Below are 26,365 nucleotides of genomic sequence, written 5' to 3'. Positions count from 1 at the left end.
ATCGGTCACTTCTCTGTTACGCACTGTTGGCAAGTACTGGGTATGCACCGACTCCTGAATGTACCTGAACCCGCTCCAGTGTTGGTCAAATCATGTCTTGAAAGAGCTCACACTCGGTGCCGTCACAACACTCTCTGGTAGATTGTTCCAAGAGTTTACAACCCTCACTCCGAAAAAGTTTGCCCTCACAGTTTTCTGGACTTGCGGCTTCTTCAATCTTGAGCTGTGACTCCTTGTGGGGCGAGCGTTCGCCAGCTCCATGTAAGGACACTCGACTGAGTAGTGCCCCTTGAGATGCTTATACACCTCATTGTCAACATACACACCCAGGTCCTTTTCTCATTCAGTCACAATTAATGCAGTTTCTTCAGCCTGTTGGGACATATGATATGCCTCTTTGCCATTGGTACGTCCCTGGTGCATCCTTTTGCACTTCATGAGATTGAATCTTAGCAGCCATTTCGTCGACCATTCTTGAAGCTCACAGACAAACTTTCTGCAGCCCTTCACAGTATGCTTGGTTGTTAATCCATGCTAGGACACTTCCCCGAATCCCGTACCCTTTCAGTTTAATTTCCAGCCTTTCATAGGGTACGTTGCCGAAAGCCTTGGCAAAATCTAGGTATATATTGTCGATATTGGTCATTAATTCTGTATTAACAATTTCCTAAAGTCACAATTTCAGCATATTATTACAGTATTTATAACTTAGTTTATTTCAGGGGTAAATATATTAGAGGCAAAAATACCCATAATAGAACTTGCTCCTGTAATTATTCAGATCGTGACCGTCCACTGTTTTTCATTGAAACTGGCTTTAAAAATATCCAATTTGGTCAAATTTCACTTAGGTACTGGTCTTTGTTTGGATGCACCTGGTGCGTACCAACGGTAAGTAGGCGTATCATATGTCCCAACGAGATGAAGAGACTGCACTATTTGAGAATGAATGTGAGAAGGACCTAGGTGACAATAAGCTGAAGTTCTCGGGCCATTGCGAGAAGAAGGTAAATCAGGCAAATAAATTATTGGGTCTTATAAGAAGGTCGTTCAGATATGTAGACGGTCTGTCCCTCGTAACGCTCTTCAAGAGTGAAGTGGATACTCTCCCCTACAACTGCTGACTGATCACTTGCCATCCGATACCAGCCAATCAGCAGCGAGTTCCACAGACCAGGCCTCACTTGCGAACTGCGCGGTGATTGGCGCCGCTCATTTCGCACCTCGCTTCTCTGATCCTGGAGAATCGTATAAATACACCTCAACCTAGCCGTGGAAATTGGGACTGCTGGACCCGGAGCTGCGAAGACCTGCCTCTTTTGCTGCATGTTTGAGCAGTCTGCAACTTTGTTGTGATAGGACACTCAATCCTAGTGATTGTACTTACTCAACATAGTGACGGTGTAATTACCATCACAGATTGTACGGAAATTCCAACTTCTGGAAAACAAATATTTGGGCTCCTGTAATGAGTGATTGTCAGACCAAACCTTACAGCCCAGAATTATGCCGCATATAACAGCAAGTACAGTGCAGACCTCGTGGTACCACCACATTCCGGGTTGACACACCTCAGGTCGACCCAAGGGACTTGACCTCGCCCGCTAATGACGTGAGGCGGGTGACCTACAACCGCACCTAGCCAAGACACCTGGCCAGGACCACACCTGCACACGGCTATCTAGATCAAACCAGTTTAGTGTTAATTGTTAGAGGTCAAAAGCCGGCTGGGCCGACCCCATATAAAGGCCCTACAGTCCCGTCCACGGGCATTCGATTATCTTTATCATTATCATTCTGGTCAGACTGATTCTCATTCTGGTTGCTGTCATCTCTCTCCCGTTCGGGTCGTCACTCGGTTCACTAAGCAGAGTCACGCACGTCCCCTCCCCAGGTCGGGAGGGAGACCTCCCGACCAGACCACGGCATCGCCAGCTAAGCAGACTCTCCCATAGGAGGCAGCCCAGCCAGCACTCACTGGGCCTACGTCAGGGTACACGTGAGTCTTGTCAGAACGTCCTAGGGTGAGTTACCTACTGTGGGAAGTGTATTCGTTCAGGTGTGTCCGAGAGTCAGTGTCAAGTAACGTAAAGCATAATGTGTTAGTGCCCCGATATAATAGTGATATTAATGTGTCCATGTCATTGAGTGAAGTAATAAATAGTTGTATCAAGAGGTGTTTAACAAGTTGTCCCTTTAAGAAGTGATATATGTGTATGGACATACGAGATAAGATAAGCGTAGTGACGCTGTGCAAATAACATCCAGGCCACGCTACCAAGTTTCCTATCTTTACATTCCTACTCCCTATACTTCCTACCTATATATGTAATTCTCTTCTTGTGAGATTCGTCTCATTACACTCCCCAAATTTTGACTACTACCCGTGCGTCTACGTCCTGGATTGGCCAATCAGTGGTGCCCCACGGTGGCGTGATACATGCACGTTTACTGCGGTGCTCTGATTGGCTAACCGAACGTGGCATGGTAGGTAGGCTGTTTCTACTCTCTAAGTCCTCTTCTTTCCTTTTTTCATCCCCCTCATGCACTCCGTTCTTTGAACGGGAGGCGGGACTTAGCGATACGGTCGATCCGGCAAGGGAACCTGTGATAGTGCAGGGCACCCCTTGTCCGGGGGTCACCGGTAGGTGGCAACTTTCTTAGACATAACTATAGTCACAGGTAACCTGGGTGCAGAACCCTACGAGCCCGACGCCCGTCCAAGAGGGGGGGGCGGGGTCACTGCTCCCAGGCAGGAGCCCTGTGTTATAGGTAGGATTAGATGTAATCAAGAAGATGACAACAAGCATTAGAATAAAACATAGAGATAAGGGACACTCTATTGGAAGGGGAAAAGTGGCAGAAATCACTTACAACAAATTGCAAGTCCCACTAACAAGAATATTCAGCACCAATGAAGGTTTTATAGTAATCTGTAAAGATGACTTTGATTCAGATAAAATCCTTTCAAAAGAAGCCAGAGATATATTTTACAATGAAGGCAGGAGGGGTGTGGTTATCTACGCTAGGCAAGACCTTAGAGCCAGCCAGGCGAGGGTACAGGGAGAGGATGTCTTTGAAGAGTCCAAGTGGTGTAAAATTAAATTAAAGGGAGGGGACTTACTTATCGTCGGGTGTATCTACAGATCCCCGAACTGTGGCCCACTAAATCAAAGGAACTTAAGAACCTTAATAAACAATGCGGCGATGCTCAACCCCAGCCACCTCCTTATCATGGGGGACTTTAACTATGGCGACATCGACTGGAGAAACGAGTCAACCCCGAATGACTTGAATAATCCTGCTACTCTTTTTGTAGAAACTCTGAGAGATAATTTTCTGTTCCAACATGTGAGAGACCCGACACATTACAGAGGGGAACAAACACCCAAGCCACTTGACCTCATCATAACAAACGAGGAGGGTATGGTGGCCAAACTGGAACACCTTGCCCCAGTTGGCACCAGTCACCATACAGTGTTGTCATTCAGATTTAACTGTTACCTAGTTCAAGATAAGGCCAGGCCAAGGTGCAAATATTACAAGGGAAATTACAATGGGATGAGGGAAGAGATGAGGGGTATCAACTGGCCTGACTTATTAAGGTACAAGAACGCAGACACTACGCTGAATATCATAACTAGTAAAATGACCCATTTGATCGATAAATATATACCCAAGACCAAACCCAGTGCTTCTAGGAATACGAGGGGATCCCTACACATGAACCATGCGGCGGTCGACAAAATTAAGAAGAAAACCCAGAAATTCAAGACGTGGGTTGGGTCAAACGATGAGCAAGACAGGAGGATGTATGCAAGAGCCAGAAACCAAGCAAAGATAGAGTGTAGGAGGGCTGAAAAGGAGTTCCAAAGGCTGGTTGCACGCGAGGTCAAGTCAAACCCAAAGGCGTTTTACCGCTATGCAAAGTCGAAATTGAAAACGCGAGTAGGAGTATCAGACCTGAGGCTTGAAGATGGTAGTTACGCAGATTCTGACCAGGATAAAGCTGAGGCATTGAACAGCTTCTTTTCCTCAGTGTTCACAAGAGAGGATGCAACTAACCTTCCTGCGTTTGAGGACAGACGGTTCGACACAGCACTGACCCACATTGTGTTCACAGAAGAGGGTATTAGAAATAAACTGTCCAGGCTAAAGGTCCATAAGAGTCCTGGACCTGACATGGTGCATCCTAGAGTGCTAAGGGAGCTGTGCAACGAGCTTGCAGAGCCCCTGAAGATTCTGTTTTGTAAATGCCTGGATGAACAAATGGTCCCCAGTGAATGGAAAGTGGCTTATGTGAGTCCTATCTTCAAGAAGGGCGATAGGCACTCCACGAACAACTATAGACCGGTGAGCCTGACCAGCATAATATGTAAAGTACTTGAGAGTATTATCAGAGATGCAGCGATGGAACATCTACTACGAAACAACCTTGTAAAAGATTGCCAACACGGTTTTATGCCGGGGCGCTCTTGCTTGACACAATTGCTCAAGGTATTGGATATTTGGACCCATATTCTAGAACGGGGTGGTAATATCGACAATATTTACCTAGATTTTGCCAAGGCTTTCGACAGTGTACCCCACGAAAGGCTGAAAATCAAACTGGAAGGGTACGGAATTCGGGGAAATGTCCTAGCGTGGATAGAAGACTTTCTACATGACCGCAAGCAATGTGTGGTGATTAATGGCACGAAATCGTCATCTGTACCTGTAACAAGTGGGGTACCGCAGGGTAGTGTATTGGGCCCGCTGTTGTTTGTTTGTTTCATAAATGATATGCCTGACGTTGTACACTCCTCCATACAAATGTTTGCCGATGACGCCAAGTTATTTCGGGAAATTAAGAACCAAGCGGACTGTGAAGAGCTGCAGAAGGACCTCTGTGGGCTCCAGGAATGGTCGAAGGAATGGCTGCTGAGATTCAATGTCACGAAGTGTAAGAGGATGCACCTGGGGCGTACCAACGGTAAGGAGGCGTACCATATGTCCCAACGGGATGAAGAAAATGTACTAGTTGAGACTGTGTGTGAGAAGGACCTAGGTGTGTATGTTGACAATGAGCTGAAGTTCTCGGGCCATTGTGAGAAGAAGGTAAATCAGGCAAATAAATTATTGGGTCTTATAAGAAGGTCGTTCAGATATCTAGACGGTCCGTCCCTCGTGACGATCTTCAGGAGTGAAGTGCTTCCCCATCTGGAGTACTGTCACCCCATCTGGTCCCCGAGATATGCTAGGGACTGTCAGTTGGTTGAAAATGTTCAAAGGAGGGCCACCAAGCTGGTGCCTGCACTTCGGCATCTCAGCTACCCTGCGAGATTGGAGCGCCTGAACTTGCCTAGCTTATACTACAGACGGGCAAGGGGGGACCTAGTTGAGGTTTATAAGCATCTCAGGGGGCACTACTCAGTTGAGTGTCCTTACTTGGAGCTGGCGGACGCTCGCCCCACAAGGGGTCACAGCTCAAGATTGAAGAAGCCGCAAGTCCGGAAAACCGTGAGGGCAAACTTTTTCGGAGTGAGGGTTGTAAACTCTTGGAACAATCTACCAGAAAGTGTTGTGACGGCACCGAGTGTGAGCTCTTTCAAGAGAAGACTTGACCAACACTGGAGCGGGTTCAGGTACATTCAGGAGCCGGTGCATGCCCAGTATTTGCCAACAGTGCGTGACAGAGACGTGACCGATCGCCCGGGCGGCTAGCGAGCCGACCTTTTGGTGAAGAATATAAAGGAAAAGAGTCGTGACCGATCGCCCAAGCGGCTAACAAGCCGATCAGTGGCGAAGAGGATAAAAGTAGAACAAAAAGCAAAAAGATCAGTTTTCGTTCGTCAAGTCGACCAAGAGATCGGGAGGAAGACATCTGAAGACCTGAAAGATGAACTGGAACGCCAAAACAGGTGGATGAAGATTGAAGAAGTCATTAAGATAAAAGACTATACTCATGTTTTTAAGATTACTTTTGAAGAAGTGTCAATGGCTGAGAAAGTTTTACAACAGGGCTTTCTAATATTCAACATGTCAGTCACACCACATCAAATAAAGAAGGAGACATTCATCAGTCTGCAAACTTGCTTCTCCTGCTACAAATATGAAGAACACACAACGAGAGACTGTCCGGAAAAAGAAAAAAGTACTGCTCAGATTGTGCAGGCGACGACCATACCTACACTGAATGTAAGAATACACATGTTGGCTGTCTCAACTGTAAGAGAAACGGGAATGTATACATAGGACATAGGACGTTAGCAATGGCATGCCCAATAAAAAAACACATGATAAAGTACAAGGAACAAGGAACAAGAAACAAGGAAAAAGGAACAAGACAAGAAGGATACGACATACGTCGAAATAGCCAAGAGAGCGGTCCAAGAGGCTAATAGACCAGAATCCACCATATTAAACCTAAGTGAGCCAATACATGATAAGGTAATGATTAGTATGATCCATGCACATTTGCACAATATCATTGCACCCGGATCATACAATGAGGAATTAAGGAAAATGTTTAAATTGAATAGCCTACCAGAGATGATATTTCCAGAGAATCCACAATCCGAAAAACTATTTCAGGCAACATATGCAAGCGAACTGAGAGAAAGACTACAGCTAGACAAACAAAGGTTTGAGCAAGGAGCAACAGCTGATACACAAGGAACACAAGCGACTGATAGAGATCCCAGACAAATGACTAGAAGTGACAAAGAGAAGATAGAAATAACAAAAGGACAGACTATAAGACAAAGGAGTAGGAGGAGAGAAGATAAGATGGAAACTGAACACAATATACAACCTGAATCTGCTGAAGATATTGGATTAAAAGTTATCACTACAACAAAACATGGAATCCCAACATCGAGACCAACAGGAGGGACAATAGTAAAAAACTGTGAAGGAGGGATATACAAGTGGACATATCAAGAAAAATCCCTAAGTGAAGATTATGTCTGGTCACTAATTACTACGGACAAACTAAAGATTACGACCAATGACTTTAAAATAGTAGACCCGTCAGAGTTTAGAAGAGTCAGAAGCGGGAAACAGGATGATAGGTCTCCACTTCAACAGTCACAATCCAAGTATAAGAAATAATGGACAATAGACAAACAGTAAGAACTTTAAGAATAATACAACACAACGTAAGAAACTGGAAGACCGAGAGAATTAACCTAAGTAATATATATCAAGAAATTGACCCTGACATTATACTAATAAACAGTCACGGTGAGACAGAAAACAACAACATAAAACTCTTTAACTATTATGTAAACCAAAGAAATAAATCGGGCGAGAAAAATGACGGAGTAGCGATAGCGGTTAAAAGAAACTTAAAATTTAAACTAATTGATGACTTCCAGGATGAATTTCTAGCAATAAAAATAAATACAACTCAAGGAGACGTAATTATTGCTACTACTTATCTCCCACCGAGACGACCCTACTTACCTATAGAAGACCTATTAAAATTGGCTAACAATAGTCATCTGATGTACATCTTAGGAGACTTTAACGCCAGACACAGGATTTTTGACAATACAAATAATAACGTCGTGGGAAACGCCCTTAATCAATTAATAAATTTAGGGAAAATCAATCATCTGGGACCTAACTTTCCAACCTGGAGAAATCACAATACACAATCGACACCAGACAAAATTTTTACCAACAACAAAGCCTTTTTCAATTACCATATAATACAGGGACCTCTTACAGGCAGTGACCATCTGCCAATTATACTAACACTGTCAACAAGCCCCATACAGATACCAATAAAAAAGAGACTGAAAATGAGTAAAACAGACTGGGACAGCTTCAAAGACGACTTAAGTAATCACCACTCGATTAACCTACAAGGGAAAACAACAGAAGATATAGACTCAGAAATGGACAGACTGCACTCAGCAATAAAAACATCTATAACCAAACACACTCCTACTTCACACTTTAGAACATTACCCAACAACAGACTACCAGAAGAAGTTAAATTAATCCAGACCTATTACAATGAAATAAACAGGTATATGGAAAGACACGGCAGTAACAGATGGCTATATACGACACAGATAGCACTACAGATAAAATTAAGAGACGCATGTAAGGAAGCAAACAATAAAAAATGGAATGATATTATAATGGCGGCTGACATGACTAAAGACACAAAAACATTTTGGACTTCCATAAACAAGATGATGGGGCACAGCAAGCAAAAAACACCATACATTAAAGACCAAAATGGAACAAAATTGCACGAGGAAAATGAACAAGAGTCAGCATTCAAAAGGGAATGGGTAAAAGTTTTTAAAATATCAGATGAGGAAAATGAAGATTTTGATAGTGAACACGAAGAAAGGATAGAAGAAGAAATGGGAAGACAAATACATAGAATCACCCCAAGGCAATATATAGACTATAACTTATTACCTAATAATCAAATAATAACCATGGGAGAAATGATGCACTGTCTGAGGAAATTTAAGGAAAAAGCCCTGGGCTCACAGGTATTACACGAAATATGATCATGAATCTACCTGAAAACATTTTAAATACACTATTAAACATTTATAACGCATGCTTAATAACTGGTTACTTTCCAGACAAACTAAAATATGCTAAAATGATATTTATTCCTAAGGAGGGTAAGGACAATAAGGAAATATTAAACTACAGGCCAATATCTTTATTAGAAATTACCGGGAAACTATTGGAAAAAATATTAAATTCAAGACTTATAGCCTTTTTAACACAACATGGGAAAACTAACAACAGACAACATGGATTTATGCCCAATAGAAATACCCTAACTGCAATAGCTACAATAACGGAAATAATTGCAATAGAAAAAAGCAAGGGTAACCAGATCAATATAATTTTAAGGGATGTTTCTAAGGCTTTTGATAAAGTTTAGCATTTAGGCTTGAAATATATAATATTAAAACTGGGACTTAACGAATACTTGCTAAGAATATTGTGTAACTATTTAGATGATAGGAGAGCACAAATTCAAATTGGAAACTTTATGGGAACTATGTTTAATCTTGAGAGTGGAGTACCTCAAGGAGGATGCCTTTCTCCAACACTATATACAATTTATACTTCAGACACACCTCAACCTACCCCCTTTAGCGAATATGTAATGTTTGCTGATGATATTACTCAAATAGTATCATACCCAGGAAAATCAACCCAATTTATGGCACTCTACACGGTAAGAGCGATAAAAAACATAAATGATTTTGAGAAAAAATGGAAAATCAGGACAAATAAGAACAAATTCAAGATAATACCAATAGCCAAGATTAAAACAAGTCCAGTAATAGTCGACCAGGAACTATACCCATACGACACTGAAGGCAGGATGCTTGGATTAAAACTAACAAAAAGAGGATATATAACATACTTAAAAGATAAAGAACGACAGGCAAGAATAAGATTATCAAAAATAAAACGCTTTAAGAACCTTAGCATTAATAACAAAAGAAAGATTTATATTGCCCTTGTCAAATCAATTATGGACTACCCACCCATCCCATTGAACACCCTTAGTAAAACGTGCATTAAAAGGTTACAAACAGTACAAAATATAGCCCTCAGATTTATATATAACATAAAATATACAGACCACATCAATAATGAACAGCTACACAAGAGAGCAAACCTCTTAGCAATCAATGTAGATATACACAACAAAGCTGTAAATATTTGGAAAAAAGTGACTGAACTTAACACAGAAACATATCAAAACTGGATAAATAATATAGACAACGAAGAATTCCAAGAACACAGTTGGTTTAAATCAGCCAGGAAGAAAGTAATTGAACCATCTCCTGCCCCAATATACATATAAAACATTAATAGAGAGAATAAAAGATGAGAGTGACCTACCAGCTCCACAAGAACCTGGCAGGCCTCTCCATACAGTGTACCTTTAGACTAACATAACTAATATTTAACATTTAACATTTAACATTGAACTAACATCTTAGTAAAAAAAAAAAAATGTGACTACCCTCCCAGCTACACAAGGACCTGGGCGGGCTCACTAACTCAAAAAAAAAAATAAATAAAAAATAAATAAAATAATAATATTAATAATAATAATGTGATTACCCTCCCAGCTATATCAGCCAGGAAGAAGTAATTGAACCACCTCCTGCCTCAATATACACATTTCTACATAAAACATTACTAGAGGAATAAAGATGAGAGTGACCAACCAGCTCCACTAAGAACCTGGCAGGCCTCTCCATACAGTGTACCTTTAGACTAACACAACTAACACTTAACTAACACCTCAAAAAAAAAATGTGACTACCCTCCCAGTTACACAAGGACCTGGGCGGGCTCACTAACTCCAACAATAATAAAAATAATAATAATAAGCAGCATTATATAAATAAACCAATATTAATACAAAGGTCTGACGACCCAAGGGAGCAGAACAAAGATAAAACACCAATAAGAAAGATGAAGCGATCTGGTTGAGCCCAGATTCTTTCTACTCCTACTGTATTTCAGTTTCACCACTTTTCTTTCAACCCCTAATAATCTTCTTTCACCTCTTAACTAAAGACTTCGTATCGTATCGATCGTGGAAATTGGGGCGCTTGTAGTAGAAGCGGTACCGCTCTCGTCTCGCAAGCAAGATGTCACGGGTTCGATTCCCGGGCAGGCGGAAGTTGTATGGACACTCTTCCTAGCCCCCTTGGTCCCTGTTCACCTAGCAGTAAGTAGGTACCTGTTGTAAATCGAACCTGTTGTAAATCGAAAGGTTGCTAATTCGTATTCAGGGAAAGTTGTTGAAGCTTCTAAACTTGGAACTGACCCGAGGATCACACACCAAACACAGACAAAAACCAAATACGTGCGCTATGCGCTAACCAAATAAACGCAGTCGTGTAAAGCCACGGCACTATCTCTCCCTACAATTCCCTTCCTAACCTCCTGCTCCTTCCCCTGGCATCTTCCCCGCTCTGACTTTCGCTACCAACAACTTTTGGAGCTTCTAAACTTGGAACCGTGGACATCATTCTACTCTACTCTCCAGAACCAACAAGATCTCTCAACAAGCTCCTCAACCAAGACCTCTCAGCAAGCTCTTCACCACACAGCAACTCCCTAGCACCGCACTGTACTTACAATATATATATTTACGGAGAACGCTATTGTGAGTTTCACTTCTTACCTCCATCCTGAGTGCAAGATCTCCTACATGTACGTATGTATGTGAGCCTATCAAAGAGAAAATAGACAAACATAGAGACATTTGACAACTGGCCACATACGGTACGCTACAATTGGTGACCCCCGGAGCTGTGAAGACCGCTCTCTCTCTGCTGCCATACCCCCGGAGCTGTGAAGATCGCGCTCTCTCTGCAGCCATACCCCCGTAGCTGTGAAGACCGCTCTCTCTCTGCTGCCATACCCCCGGAGCTGCGAGGACAGCCCTCTCTCTGCTGCCATTGTTGGCCAACTGACCTGACGGGACCATCCGCCACTGACATCGTCAACAACATCTCACGAGCGTTTTCGGTTCATCGAGCATTAGTTTGCCCTCCCCACTGGTGGTGTGAGTGACCCACACTCCAGCTGGAGAGCAGCTATAGCGTGATATTCCAGACGTGGTTTGAGCTCTTTCCCTTCTACGACTATTTTTTCCTTTTTTTCGCTTTGGCCTAGGGACCTGCACCCTCAAAAGTGTATTCGTCCTGCAGTCCACCCCTGTAATTGTTCACCTCCCTCCCAGGAGATTGTGAACACGAAAGGGGGTTGGAGAAAGCACCCGTCCCTCTGCCGAGTCTTCCCAGGAAAACCGTGATCGTGCGGGTCCACCTGGAAAGAGGGTAGCAATTCTCATCCTTCCCCAATACGTGTGATGCATTCTCGCAAGAATGGACGAGAAACGGATCTCTCTTCCAGCCTTCAACCACAACATCAAGGACCGGATAATTCATGTGGAAGCAGCTCTCACCGGCTCAGCAGCTAACGACGAGCAGAAGTACGTCGCCCTGCTCTGTTCCTTGCCCACGGAAGTCGCCACGCAAGTCTCAGAGACCATCACCAATCCTCCAGCTGACAACAAATTCGCAGCCCTACGGGATGCTCTGAAGACGCGATACCAGCGGCCTGGCGCCAATCTCCTGCAAGATCTATCAAGTCTACCCCTCGGCAACTCAACGCCTGCAAGTCTCTGGGACGAGATGTGTAGACTGAACTCCCGGCACACGGACAGGCTTCCCAACACTGTCCTGCGCCAACTTCACGCACAGAAGCTCCCCACAGAAGTTCGCCTCACCCTGTCCGCACTGGACTACTCTACGACCCCGGCGACCTACACAGTCACGGCAGACAGAATATTCCATGAGTACACTGCTGCGCGCCTCGCTGCCGCGGACAACCCAACGGCCACACCGTTACTTATCTCCGATCTTGTCAACCGGATCAACGCTCCTCAGTCGAGCAACACCACACAAGACATCAGGGATTTACTTCAGTCTCTACACCGCAGGATGGACACCCTTGAGCAGCTCTGCTCCTCCATGCCTGCTGCTGGCCCTGTTCCTGCCCCACGCACTGCGTCCTACAAACCCCGACGTCTTCGTCCTGCCTCGGACACCGCCGCCAGCTCCCAGCACAGTGCACCTACCCTCTGCTGGTACCGTACCACCAACGCTTCGGTGCTGATTCCAGACATTGTGAGCCATCCTGCAGCTACTCGGGAAACGGCACCAACCGGGATTGGTAGACGCCACAGCCTCCGTGGCAGGAAATTCCTCGTTGACACAGGGGCATCGGTCAGCATCATCCCTCCCTCACCGCAAGACACATCAAAGCAACCTTCCTATGACCTGTCCGCTGCCAACGGTACCCCCATCGCCTCCTACGGCGCACACATCCTCGCCTTAGACCTCGGTCTTCCCAAGACTCTGCGCTGGTCCTTCGTGGTGGCAGACGTCTCTCAACCCATCCTTGGCTTCGACTTCCTCACCTTCCACAAGCTCGTCGTCGACCCAAGCCACCTCTGCCTCATCCATGAGCCTACAGCACACACGATCCGGGGTACACGTGCCGCAGCCGCCGACACTATCACCTGCCTCTCGCCGTCCAACGAGTTCTCCTCCCTGCTCGAGAAGTTCAAGGAACTTTTCTCACCCCGAATCTCTCCATTCCCGCCACCTACGTCGGGAATCTTCCACCACATAGAGACTACAGGACCTCCAGTCTTCTCACGCCCTCGCCGCCTTCGCCCTGAGCTCCTGAACGCAGCCAAGGCGGAATTCAACAGACTCCTGCAAGACGGCATCATTCGACCTTCAAAGAGTCCAAAGCCATCATCCAACGACTGGAGGGTATGTGGTGACTACAGAGCCCTCAACCTCGTCACCAAACCTGACAGGTACCCTGTCCCGCATGTCCAGGACTTCCACCACAAACTCCATGGCAAGACCATCTTCTCGAAGATCGACTTGGAGCGTGCCTTCCACCAGATCCCTGTAGCACCTGCAGATACCCTGAAGACTGCCCTCACCACTCCGTTTGGCCTCTTCGAGCATGCCTTCATGAGTTTTGGACTACGCAATGGAGCCCAGACCTTCCAGAGGTACATGGACCACTTTGTCACTGTCTATATAGACGACATTCGCGTCGCATCCCCGACGCCTGCCGAGCATCACCACCACCTACAGCTCCTTCTCCAACGCCTGCAGAACAACAACATGAAAGTTCACCCCGCCAAGTGCGTCTTCGGAGCCTCCTCCATCGATTTCCTCGATCACAGAGTCTCGCCGAGCGGCATCCAACCCCTACCACAGAAGGTAACTGCCATCAAGGAGTTCCCCAAACCTGAAACGGCGAAGAAGCTCCGAGAATTCCTGAGTTTAGTCAACTACTACCACCGCTTCATTGCCCTGGCTGCTAACATCCTCGTTCCTCTCCACGATCTTCTCAAGGGACTCCCCAAGGCGTCTCACAAGCCTCTCATATTGACTCAAGAGGCTGGTACAGCATTCACCACTATCAAGCAGCACATCACACGCCTTACCCTGCTGGCTCACCCTGCCCCCAAAGCCCGGACCACTCTCACAACAGACTCTTCTTCTACTGCCGTGGGCGCCGTCTTACAACAGGAGATCGACGGAACTCTCATGCCCATTGCCTTCTTCTCACATCGGCTTCAACCACCACACCTCAAATATAGCGCCTTCGATCGAGAACTCCTGGCCGTATACCTTGCTGTCAAGCATTTCCAGCACTTCCTCGAGGCCCGTCAGTTCACCATCTTCACTGATCACAAGCCCCTCGTCCACGCCTTCGCTACACTGTCACCCCGTCTGATCCCCGAGATATGCTAGGGACTGTCAGTTGGTTGAAAACGTTCAAAGGAGGGCCACCAGACTGGTGCCTGCACTTCGGCACCTCAGCTACCCTGAAAGATTGAAATGCCTGAACTTGCCTAGCTTATACTACAAATGGGCAAGAGGTGACCTAATTGAAGTGTATAAGCATCTCAAGGGGCACTACTCAGTCCAGTGTCCTTACTTGGAGGTGGCGGACGCTCACCCCACAAGGGGTAACAGCTCAAGATTGAAGAAGTCGCAAGTCCAGAAAACTGTTAGGGCAAACTTTTTCGGAGTGAGAGTTGTGAAGTCTTGGAACAATCTACCAGAAAGTGTTGTGACGGCACCGAGTGTGAGCTCTTTCAAGACAAGAGTTGACCAACACTGGAGCAGGTTCAGGTACATTCAAGAGCCGGTACATGCCCAGCACTTGCCAACAGTGCATAACAGAAACGTGACCGATCGCCCAAGCAGCTAACGAGCCGATCGTTTGGTGAAGAGGATAAAAGAAAAGGAAAAGTAACAGAGACGTGACCGATCGCCCAAGCGGCTAACGAGCCGAGCAATGGTGAAGAGGATAAAAGTAAAAAGTTAAAAAGATGTTATTTGATGAGTTTCAAGTGAATTTGATATTCATTTCAGCTGGAAATCAATAGTTTTGAGATCTTAACGAAAAATTATATTTTTTCGAGTAAATCGCATAAGTCAAATACCAACCAACCAACAAAAGCAAACCTAACCTGACCTAACCTAACACTATTTTTCTGATGAAACTCTGCAATTGACGTAAAATAATCTATCACAATGTTGGCACAGCTCTTTCCACCTGGCAAGCCATATCTGGTTATTCTGGGACTGAAAATGAAAAATCAAATCTCCACTCCCGACGCACCCACGTATTGTTCATTGGCTAAGACAAAGAACTTTTGCCCAATTATAAGTCTCCTATCGCTATAGCCAATAAGAAACTCTCACACCACCCAACACACATGCGCTGTAGACGCTTAAGAAGCCAACAAGGAGGTTAGGAGCACTGCGTGATGGGTGGTCAGACCTTCTCTGTGAGACGGAAACAAAAAATGGCGACACTTGTGACTGACCAAATCTAATAATATTGAAAAATTTATATCTCGGTTATCCTTAATTTCCGGCGGAAATATCATAGAAGAAAAAGCTCTTAGATTGTCTAAATATTATGAAAAGCATATTAATAACAGCGAGAGAAAGACAGGTGCATGACTGAAATTTCACCTCCAATTTTCACTGATTATATTAGGGAATACTGTATTATGTTGCGGAAAAATATTAAAATGGGTAAAATCATGTGCTAACCTAACCAAACCTAAGAAAACCTGACCTGACCTGACCTGACCAGACCTAACCTATATCTTAACTCGCCTATATTTAGAAAAAAAAGCATTTGCACAAGAAAATGAATAGAAGGAAAAACATAACCAGTGTACAAAACTGTGGTATAACTGCAGTTTCGGACAATATGGATCTCGAGTTGAGCAAAGTGTTTTTCCAATTGTTTAGAACTTTAAACAATTTTAAGACACTTCTTTTATAACGTATCCCTCGCAAATTACTTAAATATTCCGAAATCATCGGAGAAGAAAGGTGTCTTAAAATTGTCTAAGCAATCGGAAAAACACATTGCTCAACTCCTAGGGGTATTGTCCAAAACTGCAGTTTTACCAAAACTAAAAAAAAAATAAATAAAAATCATAATTACTGAACCACTGACGGTCACCAGCCGTATATTTGCCTTTGCTGCTTTATTAATTTTTGAAAATTAGTTACTAGAATTAAAAGAAGCACATACTTGCATCTGCTGTTTCCCATGCACAGGTAACGTTGTACTGTAGTTGTGTATAATTTATGACTGGCAAAGGTGACAGCATCGCTACCAAGTAAATTTGTTTGTTTACTAATATTCTGGTTTCTGAGCGTGCGCAGTTCCTTTACCTTTATCGCCCTTTACCCTCTATTAATAAGGCTGAAAACGTGATTTAATAGCCTATATATTATGCTAGACTATTTATTATAATCTAGAATTTATTCAACCAAGTCATATTGTCTTATATATATATATATATATATATATATATATATATATATATATATATATATATATATATATATATATATATATATATATATATATATATATATATATATATATATATATATATATATATAGCTGTGTTAAAAAAGTTTATGCATTAGGTAACATCTTTCTTTATTTATCCTCGACCTTGGGCTCGAACCCAGAAAGTATTGGAGAGTGGCACACACACTATCGGCTACAGTATAGCAATTAAAATGTTATTTTAGGAATAATATGACACTGAATTATGTCTAACAACCTCAAAAATAATTAAATTGGTCTTTACAATCGTTTCAGAATCATTAAGAGAACAATCGGCTGTTACTGCACAAATCCTTGATATAATTCCAACAAATATTGTTTTATCTAAAACCCTCAGCCATGGCACATTCTTATCTAATTCTCTTCGAGCTTTACAGTAAGGGAGGTGGATGGCAGTAGAGAGAGGTGCTGTCTATATTGTCTACAATGGCCAGAATCTAGAATAACTGTACCAACTCTAGCGAAGTGACAAGTTGCCAACACAAATTGTGTGAAAATGAATTTGCCAATCTTATAACTTTGAACATCAGACTTCCCAAAACACATCAGTTATAGGGTTTATTGTGGGCAATGTGTACTGTATGTATATCAAGGATGAGGAGTGTAGCTGTCTGTTCACTATTTATATGGTGCCTCTGGTGCCCCAAATACCCTTCTGATTAGAAAGCTGATCCTGTGGGGGTATGTGTTATTTGGTTCACACTCAGGATGGGATTTCCATCTTGGTGTTCACTGTTCGTGACGCTGCACACATCATGCGAGAGAAATTGTATTCATTATTTTGCTTCAAAAGAGAATGATGCGTATCAAGAACCAGGACGGAGATTGATAACCAAACTGACAAATAAAACCAGACAGAGACGTTTGTGATATTGTTACACCGTTGTTGTACTTCGGGTATAGTGATACACCTCCACCCCCCCCCGGGCAGGTACTGGGTGAGGCAGTACCCCACAGGTCATTCATAAGGACCATGTTTATTTTGAAGTGAGGGAGAAAACGTGAACAAGAGAATGGGAGCTGGAAGAGTGGAGGATAAGGGAAATACACCTGAAGGATGAAGAAGCGGGGAGGAGTGGCATGATGAGGGACTTGATAGACCAGTAACGTTAAGGGTTGTATTTGTGGTGGCTTCCGATATCTCCAACACGATGTTATTATTCATTGTAAAGCTCTCTCTTGGTGTTGGTCTGAGTTCCTTAATGAATTGGGCAGCAGGAAGAGGAGGAGGAAGAAAAGTAAGAGGAAGATGAGGCGGAGGAAGAGGAGAAGGGGGGAGAATAGGAGGAGGAGGCGGAGGAGGAACTCAAAAACCTACGAAGACATTTTCATTGTAGTTTTCCTTGACACGACTACAGCTGTGCGTCCTTGTGATAATAATAGTACTGAGCTCCACAAAAACAGCCGGGGTGACACCCATCTGTTTACGACCTAAACAACTGTTGTCTTATAGGTCTGTGTGAACCCTTTTGTTATTGTGCGTAATACTCATCTTGGCGGGTAAAGGGGGGTGGGGCTGTGTAAGGTGGATGTGACCCCCCTCTTGTTGCTGCCACCCACCACAAGTCGCCTCCCATTGTAGTGCATTGTTCCTTAGGAGATTGGTGACCTGTCCGGGCCATGGTGCAGCGCTTCCCTCTCACCTCTACCAGTGTTCACCATTACCCGAGTGTTCTGTTCCTCACCAGGTGTAGTCACCCACTCACTATTGTTGTTGTCGTTGGTTAGTACCACCATTATTGTCGTCAGGTGTCGTTATTGTCACCTGTCACCAGGAATTGTTGCCTGTCACCTTGGTGCCACTGTCAAGTGTCACTCATTAAAGGAAGTGTCACACTATCACTCGTACCTCTTGTCACGCTGTCACCCCTACCTCTTCTCACGCTCTGTCACCCTTACCTCTGTCACACACTCTCATCCTTACCTCTTGTCACGCTGTCACCCCTACCTCTTGTCACGCTCTGTCACCCTTACCTCTGTCACACACTCTCATCCTTACCTCTTGTCACGCTCTGTCACTCCTACCTCTTGTCACGCTCTGTCACCCTTACCTCTGTCACACACTCTCACCCTTACCTCTTGTCACGCTGTCACCCCTACCTGTCACGTCACGCTCTGTCACCTCTTGTCTCTGTCACCCCTCTGTCACTCTCATCCTTACCTCTTGTCACGCTGTCCTCCTACCTCTGTCACCCCTCTGTCACTCTACCTCTTGTCACGCTGTCACCCCTACCTCTTCTCACGCTCTGTCACCCTTACCTCTGTCACACACTCTCACCCTTACCTCTTGTCACGCTGTCACCCCTACCTCTTGTCACGCTCTGTCACCCTTACCTCTGTCACACACTCTCATCCTTACCTCTTGTCACGCTGTCACTCCTACCTCTTGTCACGCTCTGTCACCCTTACCTCTGTCACACACTCTCATCCTTACCTCTTGTCACGCTGTCACTCCTACCTCTGTCACGCACTACCACCATCACTATCCTCCACCTCTCCTGGTCGGTAATAAACCATCAGTCACCTCCCACACATCGCTTATTTTTCTCCCGGAAGACAACGCGGCCATTTGTTGCTTCACTCTCAGCGGCGTAACAGTTCCTGTAATGAATTGTAGCGAACCGACAACACAACCACTGACACCTGTACCTGGCTTGTTGCACGACCTCTGACACCTGTAGCTGGCTTGTTGCACGACCTCTGACACGTGTACCTGGCTTGTTGCACGATCCCGGACACCTGTACCTGGCTTGTTGCGCGACCTCTCACACCTGTACCTGGCTTGTTGCACGATCCCGGACACCTGTACCTGGCTTGTTGCACGACCTCTGACACGTGTACCTGGCTTATTGCACGACCTCTGACACGTGTACCTGGCTTATTGCACGACCTCTGACACGTGTACCTGGCTTATTGCACGACCTCTGACACAAGTACCTGGCTTATTGCAAGACCCCTGACACGTGTATCTGGCTTCTTGCGCGACCTAAGATGACGACACCGGATTTCGTCCACGACCTCAGATAGTTGCACTTGGATTCTTGTACGACCTCGTCAGACCTTCTGGTGGTGTTCAGGGTCGTTGGGTGACACAGCGGGTCGTTTGCAACACATCACATCCGGCCGTCGACACTATTGAGACGGTTTCTTGTGACTGGGTTCTTGGTGTGTGTGTGTGTGTGTGTGTGTGTATTGTAGTGTAAGTGTTTGTCTGTAGGTATTTGTATGTGTGTGTGTGTCCGTATGAGCTATTGTCTCGGGTTTATCACACTCCTCGCCCTCCTTTTTTTTTTACCCTGACACACACACACACACACACACACACACACACACCGTCGTCGTTTCAACTACTACTAATTATAACATCAACCTTACAACTCCTTCACACAACCACAATGTTACATCAACTATAACACCAGATTGTTATAGTCATTACGAGCATAACATTACACACGATGACACCAATTACATAAATGATACCATGGAGCCCAGAAATACCATGTCTTATGTGTGTGTGTGTGTGTGTGTGTGTGTGTGTGTGTGTGAATAATAATAATAATAATTTCTTGAAAGGGCATGGCAGCCGGAAGGCTGAAAATATACAGTTGCATAATTGGGGAATGGGTCTCTTGATCAACAAATAATATACAAGTAACATAAGTGATATAAATACAGTATATAATAACTAGGTGGGGAGAAGGTCATACTACAGGGCATTTCGACGTAGTGACAGTACAAAAGGGTAAGATTGACTGGGGGTGAATACACTGGTTGATTACAAGTTGTTGATAAATTTTACAATGGTTGTGACTGGGCTATTCTTATAGCGATCAGTACGTGCTCGTATGGGCTGGATGCGGTTGTGGTGTGGAACAGCAATTCTCGGACGAGGGATCTCGGGTGGTAGTAGGAGCCGGTGTCGAGGATGGTGCAGAAGTTTCTCACCAAATTTGCAGATGAGGTCGTGGTGATGGTCAAAGAGAGCCGAGAGGGTCAGTGTGTCGAGCTCTTCTTGATATGTGGAGTAGGAAGGGGAGAGAATAATCTTGCATGCCCTTTTTTGCACTTTCTCTAGGTGTTTACGTTGTGTGTGTGTGTGTGTGTGTGTGTGTGTGTACGGTAGAGTGAGTGATCCGGTGTAGCGTTATGTCCAGGTGTGTACTATACGTTATTACTTGTAGTTGTAAATGTACTTTTTTCCTTGTTTCTTTGTATATTGGAAACCTTCATTTAACGGATTATGTGTAAGATGAAATGCGTTAAATCGAGGTTCCATTAAATATGAAACCTCCATTTAACGGACTATAACCATTATATAGGGGTCCGTTATATGGAGGTTTTACTGTACCGGTAGTTGTCAATGCACTTGTACCTCTCCACCTGTAGCTGTAGCGATATTTGTAGCTTTTGTACATGTAGCAGCTGCTGTAACGCTGTAGCGATATTTGTAGCTTTTGTACAGTGCAAGTAGCAGCTGCTGTAACGCTGTAGCGATATTTGTAACTATTGTACAGTACATGTAGCAGCTGCTGTAACGTTGTAGCGATATTTGTAGCTATTGTACAGTACATGTAGCAGCTGCTGTAACGCTGTAGCGATATTTGTAACTGTTGTACAGTACATGTAACAGCTGCTGTAACGCTGCAATGATATTTGTAACTATTGTACAGTACATGTAACAGCTGCTGTAACGATGTTTGTAACTATTGTACAGTACATGTAGCATCTGCTGTAACGTTGTAGCGATATTTGTAGCTATTGTACAGTACATGTAGCAGCTGCTGTAACGCTGTAACGATGTTTGTAACTATTGTACAGTACATGTAGCAGCTGCTGTAACGCTGTAGCGATATTTGTAACTATTGTACAGTACATATAGCAGCTGCTGTAACGCTGTAGCGATATTTGTAACTGTTGTACAGTACATGTAACAGCTGCTGTAACGCTGCAATGATATTTGTAACTATTGTACAGTACATGTAACAGCTGCTGTAACGCTGCAACGATATTTGTAACTATTGTACAGTACATGTAGCAGCTGCTGTAATGCTGTAGCGATATTTGTAGCTTTTGTACATGTAGCACCTGCTGTAACGCTGTAGCAATTTTTTTAGATTTTGTACATGTCGTAGCTGCTGTAACGCTGTAGCGATGTTTGTAGCTTTTGTACATGTCGCAGCTGCTGTAACGCTGTAGTGATACATACTGTACATGCATACATACATACATACATACAACCTTTCAGACAAGGCACAGGTAGTAGGTAGTAGGCAGCTATCAAACAGGGAGGTACTACCGCCTGGGAAGATATTGGAAGCATAATGTGTTGTCTAATGATAGACCCTGCTGCCATATGGCATCACGAAAATTGTGACCAAGTCCCAGGTTGGTGATCTGACTTTCTGCCTCATTTACACAAAATTGCAGGGTCTCAATTGTTTCTATTAATTTTGACAACACAACGTACATATATTATTTCTCACTTTTTATTTTTTTTTAATTTTTGTATTTCTTTATTATTATTATTATTATTATTATTATTATTATTATTATTATTATTATTATTATTATTATTATTATTATTATTATTATTATTATTATTATTAATATAATTGTTATTATTATTATTATTATTATTATTATTATATTATTTTATTATTAATAATATTATTATTATTATTATTTATTTTTTTATTATTATTATTATTATTATAAATTTTATTAACTATGAATTATTATTACATTTTCGTCCCCCAGGCCCCGATGTGGGTCAGTGACCTGTGCCCGGGTGGGCTAATAAAAAAAAAAGGAAAGAAATCACTGAAACATTTAAAACCCGGAAAGGAGTGGAAAACGTGAACTCATTTCTATGTGATGGCATACACCACCGACACGACGAGACAAACTACAAGTGGTATCCTGTATCACACTCGTCAGTTACTCTTGCAACAATGAAAGAAATCAATTATGATCTTGTTTACCAACACTTGATACAATGTCTCACACACTATGGGGGCCTCTGGCTCAACAAAAACACAACCCCTGATCACGGCACGGAAGAGTTATGCGGATGATGATCTACTTGAAAAAACAATAATGATCACACTAACGAACAATTTGCTAAATTGAAAATATTAAAATTCGAGGATATTAACACCTACTGCTGTTCCCCATTCGCTTATAAATCTGTCAATCACTCGATTAACAATGAGTATTTCCAGTTCCGGAATAATCAGAGATACAACTAAAGACACCCAAAGGTACTAAGACCCCCTCCCCCATGCGCTTCTCTCAGTCCCATGCCGTCAAGGCATGATACAGGCAGTTTCTGTCTTCTTGTTCCACCTTAATACAACCCATGTTGTACTGTCGTACAATATACGAGTATATCAAGTGCCACTACGTGAGCTCAGGCTCTCATTTGGCTCAGCCATGTCAATTTATTATTATTATCGACTCTGTAACTGTTTCCGGCTAGATAAACTGTTTCAATATTAAGATCAATAAAAGGCTAACCAAGTTATCATGCAGAACGAACATAAGGAAATATTCACGCAGAGGCTGGTAGACCTACTGAACCAGCCCAAGCTGTGGAATCACGAACATTAATGAGCTTCAAAATAGCCCTTGGCAAAGTGATCCACCGGCATGGCCATATACTGTGTGTGATTAGGGAAGGTAAGCCACTGCTATACTGTGTCTCCTGCTGGGGAGGGTGAACCACTGCCATACTGTTTTTCCTGCTCGGGGAGGGTGAACTTCTGCCATACCGCATCTCCTGTTGGGGAGGGTGAACCACTGCCATACTGTTTTTCATGGCTGGGGAGGGTAGACACTGCCATACTGTTTTTCATGCTGGGGAGGGTGAACTACTGTACCTGTCTCCTGCTAGGAGGGTGAACCACTGCCATACTGTTTTTTCCTGTTGGGGGAAGTGAGCTACTGCCTGTTTCTCCTGCTGGGGAGGTGAACCACTGCCAGACTGTTTCCTGGGGAGGTAGACCACTGCCATACTGTGTTTCCTGCTGGGGAGGTGAACCACTGCCATACTGTCTCTCTCCTGTTGGGGAGGGTGAACCACTGCCATACTGTGTTTCCTACTGGGGGAGGTGAACCACTGCATACTGATTTTTCATGCTGGGGGAGGTGAGCACACTTATACAGTGTCTCCTGCTGGGGAGGTGAACCACTGCCATACTGTGTTTCCTGGTGGGGAGGGTAGACCACTGCCATCACTGTTTTTTTATGCTGGGAGGTGAACTACTGCGCTGTACAGTGTCTCCTGCTGGGAGGGTGAACCACTTGCATACTGTTTTTCCTGCTGGGGAGAGTGAACTACTGCCATACTGTTTCTCCTGTTGTTGGGGAGGGTGAACCACTGCCATGCTTGTTTCCTGCTGGGGAGGGTGAACCTCTCCATACTGTCTCCTGCTGGGAAGGGTGAACCACTGCCATACTTTTTCTCCTGCTGGGGGAGGGTGAACCACTGCCATAATGTTTCTCCTGCTGGGGGAGGGTGAACCACTGCCTGTTTCCTGCTGGGGAAGAGTGAACAACTGATCACTGTGTCTCTGCTGGAGTGTAAACAACTGACATACTGTGTCTCCTGCTGGGGGAGGGTGAACAACTGTCATACCGCGTCTCCTGTTGGGAGGGTGAACCACTGCCATACTGTTTCTCCTGCTGGGAGGTGAACCACTGCCATACTGTTTTTCCTGCTGGGGAGGGTGAACCACTGCCATATTTATTTTTCTGCTGGGAGAGGTGAACCACTGCCATACTGTTTTTCCTGCTGGGGAGGTGAACAACTGTCATACCGCGTCTCCTGTTGGGAGGGTGAACCACTGCCATACCGTTTCTCCTGCTGGGGAGAGGAACTACTGCCATACTGTTTCTCCCTGCTGGGAGGGTGAACCACTGCCATACTGTTTCTCCTGTTGGGGGAGGGTGAACCACTGCCATACTGTGTCTCCTGCTGGGGAGGGTGAACCACTGCCTGCTGTTTCTCCTGCTGGGTAGGCTGAACCACTGCCATACTGTGTCTCCTGCTGGGAGGTGAACCACAGCCATACTGTTTCTCCTGCTGGGGAGGGTGAGCCACACTGTTTTTCCTGCTGGGGAGGCTGAACCACTGCCATACTGTGTCTCCTGCTGGGGGAGGTGAATGCCCTTTTTTCTCCTGCTGGGTAGGGTGGACCACTGCCATACTTTTTTTCTCCTGCTGGGGAGGTGAACCACTGCTATACTGTGTGCTCCTGCTGAGGGAGGGTGAACCACTGCCATACTGTCTCTCCTGCTGGGGAGGGTGAACCACTGCCATACTGTTTCTCCTGCTGGGGAGAGTGAACCACTGCCATACTGTCTCTCCTGCTGGGGAGGGTGAACCACTGCTATACTGTGTCTCCCTGTTGGGGGGAGGGTGAACCACTGCCATACTGTGTTTCCTGCGGGAGGGTGGACCACTGCTATACTGTGTCTCCTGCTGAGGGAGGGTGAACCCTGCCATACTGTCCCTCCTGCTGGGAGGGTGAACCACTGCCATACTGTTTCTCTCCTGCTGGGGGAGAGTGAACCACTGCCATACTGTCTCTCCTGCTGGGAGGGTGAACCACTGCTATACTGTGTCTCCTGTTGGGGGAGGGTGAGCCACTGTTTCCCTGCTGGGGAGGGAACCACTGCCATCTGTGTCTACTGGGGAAGGGTGAACCACTGCCATACTGTTTCTGCTGGGGAGAGTGAACTACTGCCATACTGTTTCTCCTGCTGGGGAGGGTGAACCACTGCCATACTGGTTCTCCTGTTGGGGGAGGTGAACCACTGCCATACTGTGTTTCCTGCTGGGGAGGGTGAACCACTGCTATACTGTGTCTCCTGCTGGGGAGGGTGAACCACTGTCACACTGTGTCTACTGCTGGGGGGAGGTGAGCCACTGCCATACTGTGTCTACTGCTGGGAAGGGTGAACCACTGCCACTGTTTCTCCTGCTGGGGAGAGTGAACTACTGCCATACTGTTTCTCCTGCTGGGGAGGTGGAACCCTGCCACTTTCTCCTGTTGGGGAGGTGAACCACTGCCATGTTTCCTGCTGGGAGGGTGAACCACTGTCACACTGTGTCTCCTGCTGGGGGAGGGTGAGCCACTGCCATACTATGTCCTGCTGGGGGAGGGTGACCACTGCTGTCTCACCTGCTGGGAGGGTGAACCACTGCCATACTGTCTTTCCTGCAGGGGTGAACCCTGTCTGTGTCCTGCTGGGGGAGGTGAGCCACTGCCATACTGTCTCCCTCACTGGGAGGGTGACCACTGCCATACTGTCTCCTGCTGGGGGTGAACCACTGCCATACTGTTCTCCTGTTGAGGGAGGAGAGAAGGGCCTTTTATAGCCCTTCAAAGAGACAATAAAATAATTTTCTTGTGACCCAGTGTAACTTATTAGTTGAATAATGTTAATCTTGTGATCACGGGTCATGGACACACCTTGCATTTATTCTCGGCTATAATTTGGTGCTTCGTACATGTGACACTTAGCGACCCACGAGTCACCAGATTCAAGTGCCATATTGAGTGACCTCCTGAGGTAAATTGATCCATCATACATATAGGCACCTTCACTGGGAACATATTTGTTCCTCCTTATTGCAATTACATTAAAAGCGTGCCACGTGTTTGTCAGGTGTGGGGTTCGAACCCACGCACTCTTTCGAGTACCAGAACTTAAGTCTGACGCCTTAGACCACTCGGCCAACCTGACACCATATTTAAAGAGCTATATATCATTGTCATTTTATATATATATATATATATATATATATATATATATATATATATATATATATATATATATATATATATATATATATATATATATATATATATATATA

The 26,365-nt window shown here is 44.7% G+C and overlaps 1 non-coding gene across 1 annotated transcript; it reads right to left on the bottom strand.

Moving 5' to 3' along the window:
• Positions 1-26,151: 26,151 nt before the first annotated feature.
• Positions 26,152-26,235, bottom strand: Trnal-uaa. Its single transcript has one exon. It is a non-coding gene; the product is annotated as a tRNA-Leu (tRNA).
• Positions 26,236-26,365: the final 130 nt, after the last annotated feature.

The sequence above is a fragment of the Homarus americanus genome, unplaced genomic scaffold (genome assembly GCF_018991925.1).
Source record: "Homarus americanus isolate GMGI-L3 unplaced genomic scaffold, GMGI_Hamer_2.0 scaffold40856, whole genome shotgun sequence".
Lineage (NCBI taxonomy): Eukaryota > Metazoa > Arthropoda > Malacostraca > Decapoda > Nephropidae > Homarus > Homarus americanus.
This window is presented reverse-complemented; position numbering and strand designations above follow the sequence as displayed.